Genomic DNA, 17997 nt, shown 5'->3' with positions numbered 1-17997 from the left:
GTTGACCAAACTGTTCGTAGATAGTAGGCAGTTTCGTTGATGCAGGTAAACCTTGGGTCTCGAGCTTGATCACATGTCATTATGTAAACAAAGAACTTGAACAAGGCTTTATTTTAAGTGTTTTTCTACACTGTTGTTCTTTGGGACTTTGCAGGATGAAGTGTTATTTTTGGACCTTGATCACTACAACATTAACCCAAACTCTTGACCAAGTTTTCCTGACTGATTGGGGTTATTTTTGACCTGGAATTCTGGATCCTGACTTTTCCTATTTATTATATAATTGTACTTGAAAACCTTCTAGTTATCTTGATTTTTCAACCTGCCAGTTAATGTACTTGGCTTTTGTTGATGCTGAGGAATCACTGTTATGCCAATGTTGAGAAGTCTGTTTTTGGTTTCAAGATGATATGAAATATCTTCCAATGCCTTCCATGCCAAGGTTAAGCCTGGTGTTTGCCACATGAGCCAATGCATGAAGACACATTGCTTGATAATCCATCTGACAAACATACTCTGCAGACACAAATGGTAAGTTTAGCTCTACTGATTCTGAAATATCCCATGACAACACCCACTGCCTCACCACTGTATATAATGACAATGGAGCCAGGGAGTATGTGTTCAGCTGTACTCAGATGCTCGTGTGTTAATAGTTACAACACTGGATCCAGAACAACATAGAGCTGATATGAAGCTGAAGAGCTGGAAAATGTAACAGTCCAAGAACAAGTTCCACTCAAAATAACTCGGGATAAAAATAAGAGAAAAAGTAAGAGTGGAATGAGATGTCCTAGCATAAAATGTTTTGTTATTAAAACTAGCAGATTGCAATGTGCAGCTCAACATATCTAGCTAAAATCCTACAGTGACGCACAGCAATAGTACATTCTAGTATAAATCGCTATTGCATTTTTTTTCTTGGTAGCAAAAATCACAGCAACCATGGCAATGACGAAAACAATCACAACAATGTTATACACTATGATATCAGTTTCAACAGTTATGATGGTAGCAATCCGTAACATGTATCCACAAGTAAAGACTGAAGAGGTAAATTTCTCTATTAAGACGGTAATTTTGTTAAAAAAGCAATTCGTGCTGATACACATAGCAGTTTTAAATTAGTACTGTTTGCTTGTTTGTTTAGAATTTCGCGTTGCTCGGCATGACCAGGTGATAAAGGCACTCGACCCGCAATTCGAAAGTCTCGGGTTCGAATCCCCGTCACACCAAACATGCTCACCCTTTCATTCGAGAGAGCGTTATAATGTGACGGTCAATCCCACTATTCGTTGGTAAAAGAATAGCACAAGAGTTGGCGGTGGGTGGTGATGACTAGCTGCCTTCCCTCTAGTCTTACACTGCTAAATTAGGGACGGCTAGCACAGATAGCCCTCGAGTAGCTTTGTGCGAAATTCAAAAACAACGTTTAAATATACTACAGCTATGTTGCGTGTTAGCACTGTTTTATGCTAATACATCTAGTCTTAAATGCTATCGAATTATTTTGGTTTCGTACAGTCAAGTTGCGGCTGTATAATTACTATTTATCTTTCTGATCTAATTTAAATAATTTGATCCTTAAATTTTAAGATATTTGTATTTAAAAAGTAAATATATGTTGGCATTATAAAATAATCTTGCTCGTAACGTTTGAAGTTTCTCCATACTTTTTATACGAATAAATAGACGTGTGTTGCGATACAGAGATAGGTTTTAATATGATCTCAGTTTTCAGCGTGTATCTAATGTACTCGTTGAAGCCATTTTTAACATTACTTCAGTGTTTATGTTTCTTAACTTTTACTGATGCTGGCAATTCGTAATTGAAATGGATTTGTCATATTTAAGTAAAAAATTATGTTTAGTATTATGATAACTGTAGGTAATTGTGTTCATACAACACAGAAAGGCTACAGAAGGTTGTATATTCTGTGTAGGCATCCACCTCAGCGTATTCTTACCAGTAATATACTAACTTATAGTATTACATATTAATTCTTTTTAGTGTAGTAATAATCTTTAATTTTTTTCACAATCGATTCGTCAAATAGTCTCTTTAAGATTGTAAGCTATGTTTACGAATAAAATCAATGTAATAATTAGCCTGCAGTGACATCGCGAAAAAAAAATCCACTTCGCAATATTAGTGAACAAATCTTATGGTATGTGTGTTTTCTTATAGTAAAGCCACATCATACTATCTGCTAAGCCCACCGAGGGAAATCGAACCCCTGATTTTAGCCTTGTAGATCCGTAGACATACCGCTGTACTAGCAAAGAACAAATCTCAATGAAGCTACATTTTTGTAATTTTCGATCAAAAGGAAAACCTTTCATTCTTCAAAAAGAAAAAAAAAAGAAATATGTTTATCTCATTAAAAAATGACATATTTTTATCTTATTCATACATGCAAATAATTATGCTTCATTAGTGTTCTAAAGATTAAAAGTATTATCGAAATTGTTGGTAAGTCAAAACTCGAAACGAGCGAAAAAACGTATGTAAGCATATAGAATTGAGAAATTATTCAGGAAGCATAAGCATTTGAAACGCGAATTTTTACGTGTTTATTCTTTTCTCTTAATTTAACAGATTTCTTTAATTCACTACTGTTTGAAGCTTCTAACGTAATCACATTTAAATCTATTTCAAAAGTACAATATATTCATTTTATTCTTTATTTCTGTTTTTACATAAAATAATGCGATAAAATAATTTCGTCCTTTTATATTGACCATTTTCCATTTGGTAAAACAAAATTAATTTAAGCAAAAATTTTAAAGAGTACAGATGATAAAAGTAAGTCCAAAAAAGGCAAACATACAGAAGCCGCGATATTTCAGTGGTAAACTTATAGTTTGTTATTCGCATAGTAATAATTTCCGCCTTACAACGTGAGGTTATTGTTTTCCTTTGTGTCTCAACACTATAACTAGACGAGTTTTAATCTAATTTTGACTCAATTTGATACAAGTGTTGAATGTCAATTTATTAATATTGTGGTGAAAGTAGCTTAAAGACCAAGGTTACGCAGAAGGTCAGCCTCTTTTATTATGTTAACTAGCTGTGATTTTGAAAATGTCCAAACTCGAAAACAACTTGAGGGGTAAAGAAGATTTTGGTAACTAGACCTAAAATTTTGAGGATAAGAAACTGATTGGTGTATTTTTCAGGCTGGCTACCATTTTCCAGGTATTTTTTCTAGTTCTGTTTATTTAAAATTATTGAAATACGTATATTAATTTTAAAAAACAACAGTTTATTCTTTAGGACAAATTTACTAATTTTGTAAATTTCGGTACTTTCGGTCAAACGGACGTATATTTTAGGCCTGACACAAAATATAAGGTTCGAACGTCACAAATACGTTTAGCAAACCTGAAAAGATTTTCTCACGAAATTTCCGTACAGTGACTTGACTGAGAGGAAATCAAACATTATTTATTTTAAAACTTCGAAAATAACAGATTACTCTTCTTTCCTTATAAATTAGATTATTAAAAAGCATGTAATTATATTTAGCAATATTTAATATTGGTTTATTAACACTAAACCAGAAGTTCTCCTTGCAAAAAAAGAAATATTACGCCCAGTCATTACGTAACGAAACCTATCTACAATACCAGTGGTTACTCAAATTATGTGACCTGAATAGTAATTAATACTGATTATATTCTGCTGTCTACGCTGAAAATTGCTCTACGAGGTCTGTTAAAAAAATACGCGGACTGTTTTTGAATTGCGCGGCTCCAGTTGGTTCCAGGGGAATCCACTTGGTGTCGCTAGATTCGCACAGATCAGCTGATTACGACGCCATTTCCCGATTGCAGATATCTTCATTTGTGTATTAGCTACGTGAAGCTAAGTGAAGTGCAATTTTTTCGTTTGGCGGATTTCAGAATGAATGCCCTGAAGGAGCAACGACTTGCTGTGAAATTTTGTGTTAAGCTTGGAAAATCTGCGACTGAAACTGTTGCTATGCTTAACTCGGCTTACGGTGATGTTGCTATGAAGCGTACTGCATGTTTCAAGTGGCATGAACGTTTTAAGGATGGTCGACAGTCCATTGAAGATGATGAGCGTCCTGGACGTCATTCCACGTCAACTGACGACCCACACGTCGACAAATTCAACACCCTGGTGCGGGCAAATCGACGTCTGACTGTCAGGAAGCTTGCTGAAGAGTGTGGGATATCAGTTGGATCTTGTTTCGAGATTTTGACCGAAATATTGAAGATGCACCGCGTTGCTGCGACATTTGTGCCACGCAGAACTCGTGAGTTTTTTGGCCAAACACTCGATCACTGTTGTTCCCCACCCCCCCTACTCACCTGACCTTGCTCCTTGCAATTTTTTCTTGTTTTCCAAACTCAAAAGACCCTTGAAAGGAAGAAGATTTGAGACGATTCTTGAGATTAAGGCAAATGCGACGAAGGAGCTGGAGGACATTACAAAAGAAGCGTACCAGGACTGTTTCAACAAGTGGAAACACCGTTGGGATAAGTGTGTGCGTTGGGGAGGAGAGTACTTTGAAGGGGTCCCAGACCTGTAACTTCTAAATAAAGTACATTTTGTTTTATGACGTCAGTCCGCGTATTTTTTGAACAGCCCTCGTATTTAACTATTGAATAATTACGTTTCATGATAATAATTATTACAGTGTTCGTAAGTCTAGTCTTGGAATTTAATGGTGCTAAACTTATAAAATTATTTCCCAGAAAACTAAGTAATCATTTAGTTAAAATATTTTTTATTTATTTGGAGCTTTAGAAAAGTAAAGCAATACTTGAAACAATTGGTAATTTAAGCTGATTACAATCACAAATGACATTTCAGATTTAAGATAAAAAGTTCACGTTCGAATTGTTTTCAAAAAATCAAATGCCCTTGTAGCTTTGCGCGAAATTCTGTGTTTGTTTTGAACTTCGCGCAAAGCTACACGAGGGCTATTTGCGCTAGCCGTCCCAAATTTAGCAGTTTAAGACAAGACGGAAAGTAGCCTGTCATCACTACCCACTGCCAACTCTTGGGCTATTCTTTTATCTACGAATAGTGGGATTGACCATCAATTATAACACTCCCACGGGTGAAAGGGCGAGCATGTTTGGTGTGACGGGGATTCGATTCTGCGATCCCTTGTTTGCTAGTCGAGCACCTTAACTACCTGGCCATGTTTGGAAATAGGCACAAAGCTACACAATAGGTGGGGAGTGTCTTAAGAAGGAGGTGTATCAGCTCCAGAGGAATCTGACACATATTTATTGGTTGATTGTTGCATGTTTTATGACGCAAAACACTAGGAATATCTACATCAAACAACCTGTAATGCAATAGAAGGAAAAAAAAAAGGGCGAAGGTAAAATGTGTTAAAAGGTTACGAATGTAATGGATGTACTATTATACGTTTATTTTAATACCTACGCTTGTTTCAATACAGTTTTCTTTTTTGGATGTGACGTATATTCTTTACTGTCTATTGCGCAAGTCCGGCTTGTTCTCGAAATTATTGAATATACTTGAACGTAAGAATTAACAATATTTGTTTTACGAAAACACTCTAGAACATTGTTGAAACTTCCAAAAATTCTAGTGATTTGTATAAAAGCAACTAAACGAGAAACAGAAGATTTTATTTGGTTAGCTACAGTTATTATGCTACAGGCCTCGGAAGCTATAAATGAAATTAACGCCTAATAATCGGAAAACTACAGTATTGGACCAGGAACGTTTGAAGTTTTCGAACATTACGAGCCGTTTATCTTCAGTGAATCAACTTTGGACGTTAGTATTTTTACGAAGACGTTAGATATTGTCATTGGCGAAAGCTCAGGGGAGCTTCAAGGTTTAGCCAGCGGGCAAAAGAAATGTACAGGTATATCAACAAAGAATTAATTTGCTGTCCGTGAATGTGGTTGAAAGACTCCGTATACCAGATAGAAGAATCTATGTAGTTTGTAAAACGCTTGTATATAAACCATCATTTGTGGTAATTATTAGTAATAACCTCTATTATAAACTGTATTTTTTGTTTGTATGTTGAAATATATTAGTGTTAAAAAAAACAACTTTGTGTATCAATCTTGTTAGCATATACCATAAATTTAATAAATATTAACATTCATTTAACTTCTAATTTAAAATAAACATTTCCGTTTACTTGAAACAGTAATACGTAACATAATAAATCGCAGACTCGTGTAAGACAAATTTTAATAGGTAACATAATAAATCAGAAATAAATTTTAATAAATAACATAATAAATTGGGGGCTCGTGTTCGAGATATAAATAAGAGATACAATCCGAAATAAATTTAAATTCAAATCATAATTCGTTTTATATTTATCAGTGGGTACAAGATCTGATTGTGTCTAATTACCAAGGTTTTCTTGAATCACCCTTCTTTAACTAGACGAAAAATGTGCAAAGTGCCAAAATCTTAGAATTGTAAGTTAAAAAATTAATGAGTAAAATGAACTAAAAAGTTGTATTGTTTAAATATTAGTCGATGATGATTTGTTGTCTGAGGAAACTTTAGGGGAATACTCTAGTATTTCTACTAGCCAATTAGGGTTGAATGATAAAGTTAAAGATCCAGTTAAGACTCAAACAAATCAAGGTTGAACAGGCTTGCATCGAAGCCCAGAAAGAACAAGCCCATGTCGATGTAGAAAGATAAAGTAAATGTCTTGAGGCCGAACAAGCCCGTATCGAAGCCGAGAAATGAACTAGACTGAAAGAAATGGAAATTAGACTAAATGCTAATCGAATAAAGCAAAATGACAACTTTGTGCTCAACCTATATGTTAAAGTTCTACTACTTAATAAAAATGAAGTTGATAAATATTTCCAACATTTTAAAAAGGTTGCCCATACCATGGAATGGCCAATCAAAAATGGTCACTGTTATTACAAAATGTTTTAATTAATAAAGCCCAAAAAGCTTATGCTACTTTCTTTTTGGACGATTGTACGAATTATAAGGTTAGATCAGCTATTCTCAAAGCATATGAGTTAATACTCGAGGCTTACTGCCAAAAGTTTCGAAGTTATCGGAGCAGGATAATCAAATTTGTATAAAGTCCTCCCATGGAAAAATAAAAATAAATATTTTGATCGATGGTGTAATTCATGTATATTGGCAGCTGTTTCGACAAACTAAGACAATTAAACACTGCTCGAGTGACGACCTCAAAAGTTATTTGGATGAAAAGAAACTTGAAATACTACAGGAAGCAGCTATTCTTTCTGATTATTACACTCTAACACATAAATCAGTTGTTCGTAAAATAAAATTTCTGCCATCTCAGCAAAATCCTGTACTTACCCAATCCGCTAAAGTTGAGGATTCTTTAAAAAAATCAGCTCGTCTGGTTCTAAATCGTCTGACAGTCAGGATAAAAACTTCATCATAACTATCAAAGCCTGTCTGCCCATTCTCTAAGAAACCTGGTCATGTGATGTCCAATTATTGGAGTTTGAAAAGGAAAAAAGAAAAGGAGGCATCACCCAGCGCGTTTGTGTCCATATATGGACGTAGTTTCAGCAGATCATCTAATGTTGATAAAAATGCTGATATAGTTAGGGAGGAATTTAGACCTTTTGTGTCTCTTGGTTCTGTGTCTTTGATAAGGACGCTACTAACATCATATACGTATTTTACGTGATACTGGGGCAACTCAGTCATTGTTGTTAGAAGGTATACTACTTTTAGATTCAAGTTCTGCTACTGGTGAGTCTGTTATTGTTCAGAGTATTGAGTGTGGCTTTATTAATGTTCCTCTTCATAACATTTATGAACATCGGACCTAGTTTCGGGACCAGTTGTGGTTAGAGTAAGGTCTAGTCTGCTAATTGAGGGTGTACCGTTATTGTTGGGAAACGATTTGGCTAGGGAAAAGTTGTTGCCGAACCCAAAATAGTTAGTGAGCCGATCACTGTTTCATCTGAGGATGATGTTGTTGAGGAGAATCCAGAAGTGTTTCTCTCGTGTGCTGTGACTCGAGCTCAGACTAAGAAATTAAACCAGAAACAAATGACAGAGACGTGTTCACAGGATGATATTATGGATCTGTCTCAGACATTGTTTTTGAACAATTATCTTATGAATAATTGTAAAATGACAATTCATTGGTGAATGGCAATGAGGAACGTGAGGGATCTGATTCGTCATTTAAGTTCTGTTTACTAGAAGCAAATCGATCTATGAGCAAGAAAAGGATCTGCATGTCTCGCCACTATTTAAATATGCACTCCCGAAATATGAAATGGAGAAAGTTTCATATTGCTCATTTTTCTAAAATTGTGTGCTCATGAGAAAATGGGGACCATCAAATGTACCAGCTTCAGAGGACTGGGCGGTAGTTTATCAAACTGTTGTTCCAAAAGTGTATTGCTTTGATATATTGAAAGTTGCCCATGAACTCTCCGTCGGAGATCATTTAGGAGTCAACAAGACATGTGACAAAATTATGAGACATTTCCTTTAGCCAAAAATTAGTCATGATATTCATCAGTTTTGTAAAACTTGTCTGTCCATTGATTAGAAAACCTAACCAGAAAATTCCCGTTGCTTCTTTAGAGCCTATTTCAGATTTTGAAGAACTTTTCAGTCGTGTGATTATTGATTGTGTTGGGCTTTTGCAAAAATTTCGATCAGGGAACCAGTATTTATTGACTATCATGTGTGCATCCACTCGATTTCTTGAATCTATTCTCTTAAGAAACATTTCAGCCAAAAACAAATTCTAAGGCTTTTATTAATTACTTTTGTTGGTTTGTCCAAAGAAATTCAGTCTGATCAGTGATCAAATTTTATGTCAGGGTTGTTTACCAACTCGGTGGTAAACAAATTAAATATAGTATGAACCATCCCAAGTTGCAAGATGCTTTTGAGAGATTCCATTCTACCTTGAAAAATGTGGTTCAGAACTACTGTCTCAATAACGAAAAGGATAAAAAAGAAGTAGTTTATTTATTATTATTTGCTGTTCGTGAGTCAGTTAAGGAGTCGTTAGGGTTGAGCCCATTCAAATTGGTGTTTGGCCATTAAGTGCATGTTCCTTTGACATTGCCGAAGGAACAATGATTGGAAGATGACCCGAAAGATATGCACTTATTGGATTATGTTTCCAAGTTTTGATTTAGATTGTTAGGTACTTGTGAATTAGATCGAAAATATCTGAAGTCATCCCAAGCTAAATGAAAAACATTTGTGACTGCAAGACTGATGTGTGCAATTTCTGTCTTTGTGACATGGTATTAGTATTATTACTCACTCAAAGCTGAATACCCTGGTTCCTATGAGGTTGTTTGGAAAGTTTGTTTGTTTTTAATTTCACGCAAAGCTATAGACTATCTTGCACTAGCCGTCCCTAATTTGGCAGCATATTGGAATTAGTGAAGTAATTCCGACATCGTGGTGCAAAACTCAGTTATTGCCTCCTGAAGAGAAAAATCAACTTGCTAGTTTATTGATTTAATACGAATTTATATTTCCGGACGTTCCTAATCAAATCAACATTGCTCTTCATGATGTTGATGTAAATGATGCTTCACCTGTGAAACAATATCCCTATTGAGTCAATCCAATGAATGTTGATAAAATGCCTAAAGAAATATCTTATATGATGAAGAACGGCATTATAAAACCCATTAAAAGTGATTGGTATTCATCTTTTGTACTGGTTCCTAGATCTGATTCGTTGGTTATATTCTGTACAGATTCACAAAGAGAATACTTTGACAAAATCAGATTCTTATTCCATTCCATGAATGGATTATGTATATTGACAAAATTGAAAAGCCAGATATATCTCAGAATGCGACCTACTGAAAAGATGTGCTGTTTCTTTAACTGACAGAGCAAAGAAATATCTGCTTTTGTTACTCCTGATGGATTATACCAACACAGTATAATGCCGTTTGGGCTAAAAAAATTCTCAGGCAACCTTTCTGCAAATAATAAATCAATGTCTCTATAATCTGTCAGATATTTAAATTTATGTTGATGATATTATAGCTTACATTAACACGTGGGGAAGAACACTTATGTGTATCATGCAGTGTTTTTGAGAGACTTAAGAAAGCCAATCTCACAGTAAATTTGGCAAATAGTTATTTTTGTAGGACCAAAGTTGCTTACTTAGGTCATGTAGTAAGTCACGATCAAGTCTTTCTAATTCAAGCCAAAGTTTATTACATTGTGAAATATCCAACTCTTACAAACAAGAAAAGTGATCTGAAACGTACCCATCTGCTTTTGAAAAAGCCAAATCTGTATTGTAAACTTACTCTGTATTGTTGGCACGTGACTTTGACAATCCTATTGCATTAGCTGTTGATAGCAGCGATTGTGGGGCTGGTGCCGTTCTATTACAGTCAGATTACAGAAGTATTGAACACCCTATTTGTTATTTTCCTAAAACGTTTAACTGTTTCCTCAAGAACTATTCAGCTGTGGAAAAAGAAACAAGGTTTAGTATTAGCTTTTGAACATTTCAGTGTTTATTTCATTTCAGTAACCTATTGTCATTTTCACTAATCACAACCCACGGACGTTTCTGAACCAAATGAAGGACGATAATAGAAGGCTGTTAAATTGAGTTTAGCATTACAATAATATGATTTGAAGATAATTCATGTCAAAGGTGTTGATAACGTTTGTGCTAATACACCTTCAAGTGCGATGTAATTTTATTATCGTAAGGTTATAAGTATTGCGCTTTATATTGTCATAATTATTGAAATGGTATATTTCTTTGAGAGTGTGTTGTATTTAATAGATCGTTATCTATGTACATATATAGAATGAATATGTCTAATACTTTGGTTAAAAATTGTCTAATGTCCTAATCCCATTTTTTTTTAATTCCCTAAGGAGGGAGTTCTGAAATATTTACCATGATACGTTTATTTTAATGCTTACGCTTGTTTTAGTGTAGTTTTTTGCATGTGATCTATATTCTTGACTGTATATTGCAAAAGTCCCGCCTGTCCTCGAAATTTTTAGAAAATTCTTGAGAGTAAGAATCAAAATATTTGTTTTACAAACATTGTTGAAACTTCAAGAAACTCGCGTGATTCATGTAAAAGCAGCTAAGCAAGAGACAGAAGAAGATAATATTTGGTCAGCTACAGTCAGAATGCTGTAGGCCTCGAAAGCTAGAATTGTGACAAATGCCTGTTAATAAATAGGAAAAACTACATAATCGGACCAGGAACGTTAGTTGATTTCGAACATTAAGAACCGTTTAACTTCAGTGAATTAACTTCGGACGTTAGTGCTATTACAAGGACATTAGGTATCTTTGTCAGCGAAAGCTTAGGGGTACTATAAGAGTAACTAGTGGTCAAAAGAAGTGTACAAGTGTATCAACAAACGGCCCGGCATGGCCAAGCGTGTTAAGGCGTGCGACTCGTAATCTGAGGGTCGCGGGTTCGCATCCCCGTCGCGCCAAACATGCTCACCCTTTCAGCCGTGGGGGCGTTATAATGTTAGGTCAATCCCACTATTCGTTGGTAAAAGAGTAGCCCAAGAGTTGGCGGTGGGTGGTGAGGGGTAGCTGCCTTCGCTCTAGTCTTACATTGCTAAATAAGGGACGGCTAGCACAGTTAGCCCTCGAGTAGTTTTGTGTGAAATTCAAAAAACAAACAAACAAGTTTCAACAAAGAATTATATGGCTCTCCGTTAATGTCGATAAAAGACAATTCTAGACCAGATAGAAAACTCAGTATAGTTTGTGAAATTCTTGTATTAAAAATCATCATTTATAGTAACTAGTAGTAATAACCGTTATTAGAAATTGCATTTTTTGTTTCTATATTAAAATATATTTGTGTTAAAAAAGAATATTGTATCAATCTTGTTGACATATATCATAAATTTAACACACATTAACATTTTAACTTCTAAATTAAAATTAAAATTTCCAGTTATTTGAAATAGTAATACGTAACCTACGTAACATAATAAATCGCAGACTCGACCGAAATAAATTATAATACCTAACAAGAAAATTAAAAAACGAAGCCAAACACGTAACATGGCTGTAAATTAGGTTAAAAGATTAAAATTAATTAAAAAGGCCAATGGCTCTTAAAAAGCTAAAAACACGATCTATCTGAACATTGACTCTGTCCAATGTCAGGGGTAAACTGAAATGTTGTCATTCAACATTTTCAAAACACAGGTAAAACTTTGCCTTTCTACAGTTATTGTGTGAGCCTTCTGTTATTCATATATTATTCAAAAAAGAAAAAAAGAAAAAGCCTGTGGAAACATGTTTAAAATGGCGCCGCCATTCAAAGTTGTAACGATGACACTAAAGTAAAATATGGGTATCTAAGTGTCACAAAGGCCATACACTGGTGGATCAATCCCACAGAAAAAGAATATGGTAAGTTATGAAACTGTGGCCAATGCTAAACCTTAACAAGAAGACTTCCTCACTCCGATTCCTGCCGAAACTAAAACCTACCTTTGGAAATATCTTATAAGAAATAAATAAACTGTTTGTCAGATCGTCATGATACACCAGGAATCTTCAGCTGCATTGGAAGATTTGTTAGGGTTCCTTTAGGGGAACTAATCCAAGTTGTAACCTAAATTGTTTACATATACGTATATGTATTTAATGTTGGAGCTTGTATTTACTATTGTAAAATGTACATACTAAAGTAGTAATGGTTTTAGGTTTAGGGATTTGAAGTTCGTTTGTATACTCTTTATATATGTGTGTGTGTGTGCATAGTTTATCACAACTGTTATGGCCATAATGTATGTGTGTAATAATTTTTCTTCTATTATTGTTTGATTTTATATAAATCTTACTTTAAAGTGTAATTTTCATTGTTAAAAATGTTTACTTTTATTGTTCCTTGAGTAACGAGTTAATTACTTGAATTTTTACATGTAAGGTACAATTTTTTTCATTGTAAAAGGGTTATCTTCATTATGTGGATTATTCTTTATTGGTAACATTTCCACTGTTTAAAGGTATTATTTTATGTAATATTTTCTTCATAAAAAGATATTTTGTACTAATGTTTCGTTGTTATGTGTTTACTACCAATCTATGAAAAATGAATACCTGTCAAGTGATAAAACTTAGTCACATGGTCAAATATTTCGCTGCCTCTGCTAGTAAATTTTGCTTACGTATTAGAATAATTTCTCTCCACTTCAGTCAGCAACAGCAAAAGTAACAATGTCGACCTGCATATAGTGTAACCTATTTGTCTTGCAGTTTATATTCATACAGCGTACAGACAACTATTAATACGTGAAGCATATGTAATTTGAGTGAATATTTTACTGAGAATATGTTTGTCCCATTTGACTGATCTATTACTGGTTATGGCTCGAATAACTTTTATAGCTCTATTGTCAGGTTCTCATGCGGTATCAATGTAGATGCGAGAAAAAAAAAGTAGAATGGTTTGAAGGAGTGGATAAGATATCAACTGACCTATCTCATACAGTAAAATTATAGGAATGGCAGAGGTATGTTGGAGGCCACCTTAGGGTCCAGCGTTATTTCTAAACTGAATTAAAGTACTAGGTACAAAAAGAAGCTTCGAGGCTGAGGGAAAAATTATGTGATATATATATACAAAAGTGTGGTCAACTACCAGTCAGTAACCCTTTCCTTCTTTGTGAACTGAACGATGACCGAAGAAAGTCGAAACATTGTTCGCTGCTCTACTAATGTTTTCTCTGACCATACCAGCCGTTTTTAAATATATCATTTTGTGACCTCAGAGGTGCAAGAATTTAAAGCTACGAATTCTCACGTCCGAAAGACGTGGTGTGTTTGAGATAAAACCCCAATGGTTTGGATAAAAATGCTGACGAAATGAATCAATGTCTCCAAAAACAGTTAACGGGATGGCGAGGAAGATCACTGAGCGCATTAACAATATGTGAAAAAACGTGAGTTATATGGTTCGTCTCTATACACTTTAAGTTATTTGTGTCCAGATGATTTAAACAAGGATATTAAACGACAGAAATAAGTTCTGTGAGAATCGTTAACAATGTAAATTTTAGTAATTCTGATGGAATAGTCCACTTGTTTCTAGAATATCCCACTTGTACCAATCGAGTTAAAAGGACTGTTTTTGAGAGTATATCTGCTAAACTTCTTGAACAATAGGAACAACACTAAAATTCTTTATATTATTCCGTGTTTCCAACTATAAACATCTATTTCTCCGAAGACATGATCTGACTCCAGAGGAAATTGGCACTATTTTTAGAATTTACAAGAAGTTTGCTGCACAAGCCTCTTGTAAAGCTGCTATTTCTGATCTAATCTAACAGTATTTCGTTAAAAGTTCAAAAATGTGTAAAGAAATAAAAGTGAAGAATACTAATTGTACTTAAGAAATAGTATTTTTGTGTTTTCTTATAGCAGTGCTACATTGGATTATCTACTGAGTCCACTGAAGGGAATCGAACCTCACCTCTGATTTTAACGTTGTAAATTCGTAGACTTACCGCTGTACCAGCGAAGTAGTTAAGAAATAGTGGGTTTCATGATGCTTATAATAGAAATAATGGAAGATATTTCAGAAGAATTGTTAATACAATTATACAGATTATTTCACTTGCATTTAATTGCCTTTATGTGAGTTTTCATTCCATATCGACCCGGCATGGCCAGGTGGTTAAGGCACTCGACTCGTAATCCGAGGGTCGCGGGATCAAATTCCCGTCGTACCAAACATGCTCGCCCTTTCAGCTGTGGGGGCGCCATAATGTGATGGCCAATCCCACTAATCGTTGATAAAAGAGTAGCCCACGAGTTGACGGTAGGTGGCGATAACTAGCTGCCTTCCCTCTAGTTTTACACTGCTAAATTAGGGACGACTAGCGCAGATAGCCCTCGTGTAGCTTTGCGCGAAATTCAAAACAAACCCAACCATTCCATATGCAAACTCCTCGAGTTGGTGGCCTGTATACTCTGCTAGGGACAGCACAACCTGAACTTCAAACAAGTTTCTTTGTAACGAATGCAAAGTTAAAGCCAAAGACTAAGCCTACTAGCTCTCCACAAGACTGTTATAGTAATTTCTTGGGGGGTTAATGGTAATTTTGCAGGCTTACAATGCTAAAAGCCAAGGTTTGATTCCCCACAGTGGGTAGAGCTCATATCGCTCATTATGTAGCTTTGTGCTAAAAGAAGAAATAAACCACTTTCCGTAAGCAGTAGTAACTATTATTCAAACCAGACTTGGAGATGGAATTTTATTAGATACTTCAATAAAACTGTTTTCACTTCAACCTCTATAAACATTCACTTATATTTGTTTTTTATTTCAGTATACACATTGAAACAAATATAATTTATGAAAAGAGTTTGACAACCTGTAACTACAGAAAAATCACACTTTAATCTGTTGGGAATATTTTATTGCATAGCTAAACGAAGGGCAAAATTATAACTCAATAAACTTTATCTCTCTTTTTGTTTTTGATATTCTCTAACAGTTATTAATTTCAATTCTTAAAAACTGGAATATAAAATGTGTATATTTCACGCAGCTCTTAAGTTTATAAGGATGAGAACACCACCATTAACGGAGTTTATTTTTAATTTTATGAAATACACTAAATTTACACGTAAACAATAACAGTACAAAAAATGTGACTGTGGATGCGATTAGATATTACAAAATACAAAATTACTGCATTAGTGGACATTTTTTTTTCTAGATTTAAGATACAAAACTTAAATAGATATTGTAATGCATGCATGGAAGCCCATTATCACAGATTATGAGCTTTTATTAAAACATAGTAACAAGTTTAAGTAATGCTAAGGTACATTATACATCAGTAGAGTTAAAAACACAGATGTTTAAAATCTTTTAAGAAATGAAACAAATTCCATTCATATAGAACGAAAACAAAAAGTCCCCATAGTAGTGGACAGTGCAACAATAGTTATGTTATCTGTGCTGTCTGCCAACTTATAAATTTAGATTTTAACGTTGAAACTTCCTAACATGCTTCTATCATATAATTCACAAGTAATTTCTCTAGTCTTATGTCATTTTTAACTGTTAGTCCCGATACCCACTGCCCTCCAGTTGTAATGTATGGGATTTCAACTAAATTGTTTCACTTAGAACTGACAATTGGTATACTGAACAATAAACACAGTTCTGATGTAAAAATTTGTTGTTGTTAATATTGAAAAACAAAACAAATAACCTTATCAAACCAATTTAAAATCCAAATTCCTAAATCCAAGAGATAAATACCGTGGAATATTACTTTTTTCCCGTGCCATTTACTCAAGAAATTCCGTTTCCATTTTCGTTAAACCTTCTTTTAGTTTGTCTCATTCTTGCTATGTAGTTTAATATAATGGAAACAGTTTAAAGCAGTAACTTCCTTCTGAAAAATAGTTTTATCAATTAGCTGCTATTATATTTAGAGCATTTTTTGAAAATGTAAGTAACAAAGAAATGGAATATTAGAATACAAGTCTTTTTTCATTTGTGGTAGGTAATGTACATGATGGTTATATGGATAAGTATTTTATTTATTTATCATTCAAACCTGTAGTAAACTGCTCGAGATATTTTTTACAATAATTAATACAATTTGCATAATTTTAAGCATAGATATTCCATGACAGACTAGATACGACACTAGGGGTTCGAAAACAAGTTGCCGTCTTGGAGTGAAGTGATGAACATTTTAACAGCATTAGATCTTTCTGTATGTGAAGTGCCTTTAGCTCACTTATCACACTTAAGGCCCTCGGTGTCAATTCCTGTATGTGGCAAGAGGGCCTTGCCTTGAAGGTTGTGTCCATATACTTTACCTCTTCTTGGAATCAAATAGTCATCTACTTGTTTGCTTTGCATAACTGCTATTGAATCCTCTCAAAATGCTGGTGATTGTGTCTAGGCATTGCAAAACAACAATTCTGGCCTTTAATTTGTGTAGACTGTAGGGTCAATCAGTTAGACCTATCAGCTGTTTTTGAAATTACGTTTGATGCTGGTTGAGGGTGTAGTACCCATGAAACCTTAGCATAGCTGTACTGTCATAGTTTGCAGATGTAATTTGTCCCTTGTAAAACTCCAAAGTGAGATTGGTCAAATTAAAATATAAAACAAAATTAATTAGAAAATGATAACATATGGAAGACTCTCACAGTTGCTATCTCCAACTGCTTATGTACCTCAGTTTCTGGTTCTACATTCGTTATTTGACAATTTTTTTTATCTAGAAAGAGTTATAGGGGCTTGCTGTCTAACTCAGTCGAGAAGTTGTGTACTGGGGTATCTTGGTTGAATCATTTAAACCACAACGTAATGACCTCCTTTTGCAATTGAAATGCACCAAGGATATCCCTGGATATCCTACTGAGGTTTTTCTCCATGCTACTTTCAATTCCTCAAGAGAAGAGAGATTACTGAGAGGGGCTTGCTTACTATTCCAAAGTCAAAGATTTTTGCTAATTTTTGTAGCCAAAAGGCATTTTTCTGTGCAAGTTATCTTCACTTATAAGATGGAACATTACAGCCTATCCACATGCATTTACATCTCCATGTTCATGTGCCTTTGTGAAGGCAGGTTGTGTTACAAGTCCTATATATCATGAGGGGACCACCCAGAAGTTCCTATTTATAGGGTTTACCTCCTCTGAGACTCAAACATTCACATGTGGTATTGTAAATAAAACAATTTTAAAATACAGTATGTCTATACCTACTACTTTTTAGATGAGCATACCTTAACTTTCTGAAACCTAAATACTATGATTACCATATTTTTCAAACTGAAAAACTGATAGTCTTGCCCTTGCCCATAATTTCAAAATGGTTATTACAAATTTGAAATAATTTACCTTTTATTTAATTTACTGAACTATACCACAATATTTCTGGATATATTAGCATTTGCTTTATGAAATAATTTCAGTTACTTCATTGGTGATAGATACAAAATAAATGAAACAAATTAGACAA

This window comes from Tachypleus tridentatus, chromosome 6, assembly GCF_004210375.1.
Source record: "Tachypleus tridentatus isolate NWPU-2018 chromosome 6, ASM421037v1, whole genome shotgun sequence".
Taxonomy (NCBI): Eukaryota; Metazoa; Arthropoda; class Merostomata; order Xiphosura; family Limulidae; genus Tachypleus; species Tachypleus tridentatus.
This window is presented reverse-complemented; position numbering follows the sequence as displayed.